Source organism: Hyalella azteca, unplaced genomic scaffold, assembly GCF_000764305.2.
Source record: "Hyalella azteca isolate HAZT.00-mixed unplaced genomic scaffold, Hazt_2.0.2 contig5289, whole genome shotgun sequence".
Lineage (NCBI taxonomy): Eukaryota > Metazoa > Arthropoda > Malacostraca > Amphipoda > Hyalellidae > Hyalella > Hyalella azteca.
In genome coordinates, this window is record NW_025935483.1 from 6,968 (window position 1) to 15,976 (window position 9,009).

Consider the following 9,009-nt stretch of genomic DNA (forward strand, 5'->3'; position numbering starts at 1 on the left):
ACCACTATCTTGTTTGTGCACTCCCACAAAAGGTTTTAAATGAGGTTACTTCAGCTTCTTTAGAGTCCAAAGACTATGACAAATTGAAATCTGAACTCGTAGCATCATATGCTAAATCCAAACCAGAAAAGTTTGATGATTTAGTCTCAAAAGAAAATATAGTTTGCATAAAGCCTTCAGTTTTCATGCAGGATATTAAGCGCATAGCTTATTCACTAGGCTTAGACAATGAATTTATTAAGGAAAAGTTCATGGAAGCCTTGCTTGGCAAAATCCGTTTGCTTTTAGCCCTCAAAGACGATTCGCTTGATGAATTGGCTGCAGTTGCTGATACCTTGTTCTCATCTAGATTACAGGGACCTTATGTTCATCAGACTGCTAACATTAATGAAATTCAGCAAGGCATTGTTGGAACGAATGATTGTGCTTCTGTTGGCCCTGTCAATTGTACTACCGGCACTGTGTTTGCTACTATTGATCATTCAAGCGAGGCTCTGCCTATAGGTCTTCGTCCGTTTCATGCCGGTCAACTTCCGAAAGTTTGTCGATATCACATTTTTTTTGGCGATAAAGCCAAGTTTTGTAAACCATGGTGCATGATTGCAAATTGGAATTCTTCCGCAAAAATTCTACCTAGTTCACGGCCCTCTTCTCGTTCAAGCTCTCCTTCTTCTCGCTCAAGCTCTCGCCGACATTATTTTTATTCGCCGTCCCGTTAATATTGTTCTCATTTTTCCCATGTGGCCTGTGGGTGACTCAGTGTGTCACCTGACAACTGTTAATTAGTTATGCTATTCGGCATAGAAGCGCTCTTTAGTGACATGCAGCTACATTAATTTTATCCTATTGCAGTTAAGATAAGATTTGACCTAAGATGGTAGAATGTAAGAAGTGTTTCATGGACAAATGACTGACTGAAAAATCATGTATCAACATAAAGTTTACTGGCACATTGAATACTGTAATGTTAGTTCTGTAGTTGTTAGCAAATATTACATAACTAACGATGAAAATGATTAGACAGATACTGAATCATGAAGCTATGAGGATCCATTCTCGTTTCTAATTAGGGATACGTCATAATACTAAGAGTATAATTACTTAAGTGTAACGTGTCAGAAAATTAAATTCTCATTAGCTGTGCAAATTTCTGTATAACTTTCATTGAGTGTAATTTTTGATAGCTCCAAAAATGAAGGCATTGCCGTAAGCCATCAGTCGAAGTCTTCAGTTGCCCCTGGTGGCAAAACTCAGCCCTAGTATGCAAAAGTTGCACTCATCCTTAGGGCATATAAGCCAAGTATAAACCTGCCATGTTCCGCACTTGACTGGCGTAATCGCGTTCTATTTCTCGAGTTTAAAACCATCTGCTGTAAAAAAAACATGCTGTAAGTGGCTGGCGGGCCTCTTGCACGCACCTACCTGAAAGTAAGGTCCTGGAAACGCGTTAATATTTTTGAACTTGAATTTGTGTGTTGCATTTTTTGCAAAATAAACAACTCCACGAGCTGTGCTTGTTGTGTGTTGAAAAGAATCTCTTGCAGTGTCTCATTATTCCTATTCTCGGAAAACTCCTGCATAAAGTTAAGGCATTGATCAAGGTTAATATGCTGTGATTGTAAACAATCTGAGAAACTGCGCTGCATTGGTTACTTAGAAGTCCAAAGAAGTCTACCATCATTCAGATCATCGATCTGAAGTACGACGAACGAAGATGGCCTTACGTACTAAATGTTCAAATTCGGTTTTTTAACGTAGCATTCGAATAATTGTTACGTACAACTACATCATGATTTAAATATCATGGATTGATTGTAATTCAACTTTCAATCTGTTATTAACATCTATAATTAACAGCACAATATGTATAATTAACAGTATAAAATATTGTATAGCTCACTGTCTCGAATGTTTGCCATCAAGCTACAATAAATATGAATGACAGGAATGGTGCAAGGTATCACAACAGGAGGTCTCGGCGTGAGCAGTTTATATTCACATTACGATGAATCTGAATGTCAGGAATGGTGCAAGGCATCACTATACGAGGTCTCGGCGTGAGCAGTTTATATTCACATTACGATGAATCTGAATGTCAGGAATGGTGCAAGGCATCACTATACGAGGTCTCGGCGTGAGCAGTTTATATTCACATTACGATGAATCTGAATGTCAGGAATGGTGCAAGGCATCACTATACGAGGTCTCGGCGGGAGCAGTTTATACCCAACTTACAACGAATCTGAATGGCTGGAATTGTGCAGGGCATCACAATACGAGGTCACATTAGCATCTTATCCAGGATCACTTCAATACATACCAGTTTTTTTTCGAAGTTGTAAACCCCCTTCATTCATCAGGAATCAAAATTTCATACGCTGTGGCAGAAATGCAAAGGCGCTTCACAAAGCTCTACCTCAATCAGAAACTAAAATTCCACACGTCAACCACACGATAAAAAAGATTAACAATGATTTAATGATGTAACATTCCGTTCAAATGAATGAAGCAATACCCATTACAAATGCCAACGCTCTAAATGCAAGTTTACAAATTAGATCAATTGGTACTTCTGGGGCAGATGTTTTTTTAGTTGATTTACAATTTGATTTACTTCACAATATACTATTTCAAACTCAATGTTCGTGTTTTGTGACATTTGGAAATATAGCTCTGCTATTTTGATAGCAGAACACGTCAGGCCCGCGGGGCCAGACGTGTTATTTGAGCAGGATTATTTGGTGTGATTTTCACTTCAAATCAAGAAATTCTGGTTGTTAGTGGGACTATAATAAGTTTATTGACTTAGAGTTGCAAAAATATACCTAATAATTTTATATGATTCAAATAGATTTTATATTTATTCATGGCAACCAGCTTAACGTGTCGTTAATTAATCTAGCCCCTCAGGGGGGACTTCTGACGCGTGTCTGTGCTCGTCAGAAGTCCTATGGTATTTCGCGCTCCTAGGGGGATTGTTCCTGAGCGCCCCACCGCTGAGCTCGCGGTGTCTGACTGTAGGTCTCAGTTGTGGGGTTAAGTTATTATGTACAGCACTGCATGATGACGATGCTGGTGGGTTCGTCCAGCACTGCATGATGACGATGCTGGTGGTTCCTCCAGCACTGCATGATGACGATGCTGGTTGGTTCCTCCAGCACGATGCGAGCGATGATATGGGCTTGTCTCAGGAAGTTCCTCATTCCTTCAGACTGAAGATGGCAGGTAAAACGGTCTCAATGTCGTGGTTGTTACTCCAATGTAGTCCAAATGATGAAGAAGTCTTACCTTCTTTGAAGCAAAATTCATAACCTACATTTATAGCCCCGCTTTTTTGTAGGTACCGGTACATTGTTGTGGTTTTGAGGAATGTGACATTGCGTATTACATACAAGCAAATTCATTTCAAATCATCGATGAATTCAACTGGCTTGGTGATACTCGTGCCAATAACGTCAAGCTTCGCGCTATACTCTACTATGGACACTAAAAAAAATCGAAAGTTCTCCAAGAAACCGATGGAGTATGTAAATTTTGCTCCAAATAAGGTTTCAAACTTCATCATTTAGACTCCATTAGAGTAATTGGACTAACAACTGCGTCATCTAGACTGACTCACCTGCCACCGTCTGTCTGGAGGACAGATGAACCACCTGTGACAAGCTCTCAAGACCGTCGTTGTTGTTGTTGTTGTTTATCGCGTCGAAGTCAGTGGCGATTTCTTTTAGATCCTTCGCAATCGCCGCCCATCTGGTCTGCTCGCTTTACTTGACGTCAATAGCTTAGTCACCAACGTCCCTACTGAACAAACTTTAAAAATAATAGCCCAACATTTTTACTCTAATGAAACTTTGCCGGCCTCATCAATTCGTAAAAATATTTTACTTGATCTCCTCTGCCTCTGTACTTCAGGGTCGCCTTGCCGAACCCAAATAACAAAATATATCGGCAAATTAACGGTGTAGCCGTGAGCAGTCCTCTTGGTCCAACATTCGCCGAATTCTACATGTGCGAACACGAAAACCGAATGTTGTTCGATGCACAGATTAAACCCGACCATTAATGTTGATATATCGACGACATCTTCGTCATCGTACGTGACGAAGATTACGTGATGGAGCTGTGCGTGGCTGTAGAACTCAATTCTGTTTTTACGTACACTTACGAATTCGGACAAATCAACGTTGCCTTTCCTGGATTCATTAGTCACTAAAGTTTATCGGAAACCAACTGTCGTCGGAAAGGTCCTGAACGAAGAAAACGTAAGTCCCCAGTGCTCCTAAATCAGCAACATTAGCGCCCTCAAACATCAAGCGTTAAAAAACCTGTACATCGGTTCATGGCTTGAAAACTGAACTTCCGACCTGCAAGCAAATTCTTGCAAAAGACGCTCATGCTAACAAAACTATCGACACAGAAATTTCGCAATTTCGAGCACGTTAAAACCGAACATATGAATCCATATCAAAAGACTGCATCACCAGAATTAACTATCAAAACAAGATGAACGGCGCTCATAGGACAGATGAAAGAGTCCTCAATTCAATTGTGCAAAATAACATCAGTAACTAACCAAATAAAACTCCTAATTTTCTACATAACTAAGAAAATCAAGAATTTAATCATGAAAAATAACCCATGTAAAAATCAGGGACCACTGCATGAAACTAATGTCATAAAGTGTCGGTTTGGTAGGACCAAAGAACCATATGCGGGACAATGGGAGGCTCAAAACTCCACGCACGACGTTGAACGCCTGCACCAGCATCGTCATGCGGGGGAGCGCAGCCCTACACCACAAATTTAGCTCGTAAACAAGCCCTAGCGCCAACGCCTACCCTATAATGCAATAACTAAACTCAGCTCACTCCCAAGAAGCTGTACGTAATTGAGTCATCTCCCCACATCAACTTTAAGCAACATCTACCTCACTCCACAGCCTGCTGAATCAAATAGTTAATTGTCAACAGGTCCTACTCCACAAAATTTTACCCCATACTATCACTTCTTACACACGCCGTGTGAAGTCTTACAAGAACGGCGTGAAGAAGAAGTCTTACACACGCACTTCTTACACACGCTGTGGAGTGAGGTAGGTGTTACTTAAAGGTAGTGTGGAGAGATGACTCAGTTACCTACAGCTTCTTGGGTGTGAGCTGAGTTTAGTTATTGCATTATAGGGTAGGCGTTGGCGCCAGGGCTTGTTTACGAGCTAAATTTGTGGTGTAGGGCTGCGCTCCCGCTCAANAATTAAAAGCCTAATTAAGTGGTACTCAATATTCAATAGTGTTCTAATTCAAAGCTGTGTCGTATTCCAATACAGCTCACACAGCGATCAGAAAACAAACACGTGGATTTCGGAATTACGTATTAGTACAATTTGAAGCGCGGTCGGAATACATCTTACCATGTGCCGAATATAGTCACACACAGTGTCGGTATATAGGGATTTGGTAGGTTTGCATTCTAAAGGCTTTTAAATATATATGGCAACATTTTGTGACGTTTCATTGTTGCTGGTGCGTCGTGCAGTGTTTTGAGAGTCACGTAAAGCAAACAGAACTTGAGTAACGCATACAGTTTTTTATATTGTTTTTCATTTCTCGATGCGTCCTTAATGTGTCGGAATATATCGCGTTTACCCTTCATGTTAAGATTCAAGTTTTGATATTGTTAATTTTTTTTATTGTATAATATGTGGGATTATGGGATTATATATGACCTGTCTCTTATACACATCTAGATGTGTATAAGAGACACGTATTGCAGTAAGATGTCATTTGCCATGATTTGGTAACCTGCTTTCTGATCTCCCATAGCCTCCAAATATCAGCAAGGAATTTGGGGGAGATCAAAGGAGAAATATATATTACTATAAAGATTTCAATTCTGCCAATGTTGATTCTTAATTAAATGAATGACTAGTAACGGGTGATAGAGATGGGGTTTTATTTTTGAAAGCGTCGATGGCAACAGTTTTGTATTTCCATAGTTTCGGACAACGGCGTCCAAAATTGCCATTTGTGAAAATCGCGCGGGTGTATAAATTATAAAACTCGAACTATCGTAAAATGTTGGGCTGCAGTAGGTAGTAGGTACAAGAATCCACCGCTGCAGTGCCAATCCACACGCTAACCAAGTAAGCATATTGGCAAACCAAAGATTTTTATAATTAATTGATTTCCTTATTTACTCAATATTTTAATAAATTTATCATGCATGTTGCATGATGATGCAGAAGCAGAACGCTGTAGTGTTACCGCCGGTACGGGTGTAGGGGTACCCTTCCATGATACTTTACTAGTCTACTAATAGGACTCAAAAATGAACTGAAGAAGAGTCGAAAAAAGTCTCTGCTTTGACAAATGACACCATTTTATTGCATTGTCAATTTGTGCATTTGTAGACCAAAAACATTGGTGATGGTCTCATTGGTCTGGCGACTGGCAATCTTTGAGATGTGTTGCCGCTCGCCCGCCTTGCCGCCCGCCGGCACTCTGCAGTCATCTAAATGCCGATGCATAGCAAGCATAGTTTATAACAAAATTCTTACAAAAACCCAAGTTTTGCAGAATATTTTTCTAAGAACGCTGTATTGGCATTTGGCTGGCGCTGGACTTGCAGTTTGAACTTCGAAGAACAACTTGGGTAAACCGTAAACGCGGTATATTCCGACATCGTAGGTAATTCCGTCACTTCTCTAGTTTTTCCTTTATATCAAGCTTTGTTTTAGTTCCATCACTTCCATGCGTTCATTCTAGTCTGGAAAAGTCCTATTTTTGTCTGAAATATCGCGGCTCTAATTTAGTCTGGAAAAGTCCTATTTTTGTCTGAAATATCGCGGCTCTAATATCATATAATTTCAGTAGGTATGAAATCTCGCGGCTCGAATGTCATAAATTTTTGTTCGATTAAAAAATCGCGGTTTGCACTTCGCAAACATGTCATTTCATAAAATTTTCAACTTCCGCAATCCGCATTGCTTTACCGTTTCCGCCAAAAATATCTTGCAGAAAAAACATAAACATCNGTGATCACCTTTGATCAACTTATTCCGGCATCACTCCAGCAGACACCGTCAAGCACATTGAAATAAACAGACCATTTGTTGTAAAAGAATATACAAAATTTATGGGAGGTGTTGATTTATATGACATGTTGATTGGACTTTCCTGTTTAGACTTCAAATCTAAAAAATTGTACATGAGAATTTTTTTATTTCCAAGACATGAGTGTGGTGAATTCCTGGTTTTTATATAAAATGAATTACCAAGTACTGAAACGAAATTGATGTGTCTGTCAAACTTCAAGGAAAATGTAACCATTGGTTTGATCATTGATGACTCCAAGTTCAACTCCAAGAGGAAGACCAAGCATCGCGAATGGAGCCGCTACCCCAGAAAAAAAACTTGACTTTACCCAGAAAATTAGTCAACAGCTAAAGGAATGGATGAAATTCGCTATTAATCCCAACCAACACCAGTCATTGGTGTCTCCTGCTATTTTTTCACTTTGGTGTTGATGTAAGCATTAGAAAGATAGCATCAAGCTTTTAAAATTGTTAGCATCAATCTTTAATTTCTCCTCCAATCTTTAGAAAGAATACTTGTCATACGTGTTTAAATACCTACTGTTTACTTTATTTGTTTGCGTTTTATGGCTAAATAAACTATTATGACATAATATCCATGGTTTTGCAAAAAAGTTCATAAATCACATTTATTTTTTATATTTGCTCAGAAAATATATTTGAAACTGAAAGAAGGTGTTGGAATAAAAAAAATTGAAGCTGAAAAGTGAAGTCACAGCTTGGTAAATTTGAATTAATTTTTAAAATTCAAACAACTCATAGCTACAAAATCTATTTGTGGCTCCAGGGAGTAGATATTTTGTAGTCTGAACTCTGAACTCTGTAGCTGTAAGATATCAAAGTTACTCCAAATATTAATGTTATGTTGGTGGTTCAGTTTCTCAATAAAAACTAAAGTATTTGAATCAGTCATACTGAGAGCTTATTCATTTCAAACTCTTGTTTATTATTTTAACTGTCAACTTGTCAAGATTTAACAAATACTGCAGCTTACTGAATTTATATGCCTGCTAAGTCATCCTGTCTTGTTGAATCTCCAATGCAACAGCAGTAGTGTACAATGTGGCTTTAAAACCTTTATTTTCTATTTGATAATCCTGACATGAGTTATTAGTGAAAAATCATGATAGTGGCACCATACTGAAGGTGAATGATGCTGTCACATCACTCTTGTATGATGAGCTTTTAACAAACAGGCCAATGATTTCTCTTGATATACAAAACAATGGCCATGACCATCTAGGAATTGTTTTATCATTGATTTAAAAATCAACGTGTACCTGTATTTATTATAAGTCAGCTTCTAAGTGAAAGTACCGTCAACTGGGGCTACTTGGGACGGTTTTGAGCGTTTTTTGTTAATAACTTCTTACCATGAAACATTTCAGAAACAAGTTTAGGCTCATTTTATAGCTCTTTGCGAGGGCTATCGAATGGCATCTTCAAAAAAATTCCATATGCTATTCGTAAGATGCCAGAAGCAAAAAAAGTGTAAAAAAAAGATAAAAAGCATGCAGAGTGTACTCATCCATTACTAACAGTACTCTGAAGTCCTCCTCTCTCATTGTAGATGATGTAGAGGTAGAGTAAATGACATTTTCTGTGATTTTTACTCGTTTTTCCTTTATTGATATATTACCATATACATTGATTACCGTATTATTGATGCGATATTACCGTATTATTGATGCGATATAACCGTATCCATGAACATGCCATTGAGCATTTACAACAACCTTGTCCACTGCAAGCTTCATATCAGCAGCCTTATAGCATTTTTTTGTATCTGTAAGCTTACAGGACAGCTTGTAATTTCACACCATTTTAATTAGGTTAAATGAATTCACTATAAAAAAAGATCGTGAAAAACATACCTGAAACAGAAAGGAATGTTTTAGTGACAACCATCATATGTTTTG

The 9,009-nt window shown here is 38.5% G+C and overlaps 1 long non-coding RNA gene across 1 annotated transcript in view; it reads left to right on the plus strand.

The window, feature by feature from the left end:
- Positions 1–6,079: 6,079 nt before the first annotated feature.
- LOC125177849 overlaps positions 6,080–9,009 on the plus strand; it is a 5,315-nt gene continuing 2,385 nt past the window's right edge. The window contains exon 1 of the long non-coding RNA XR_007156685.1: positions 6,080–6,139. This is a non-coding gene — a long non-coding RNA (uncharacterized LOC125177849). The remainder of the gene's footprint in view (positions 6,140–9,009) is intronic.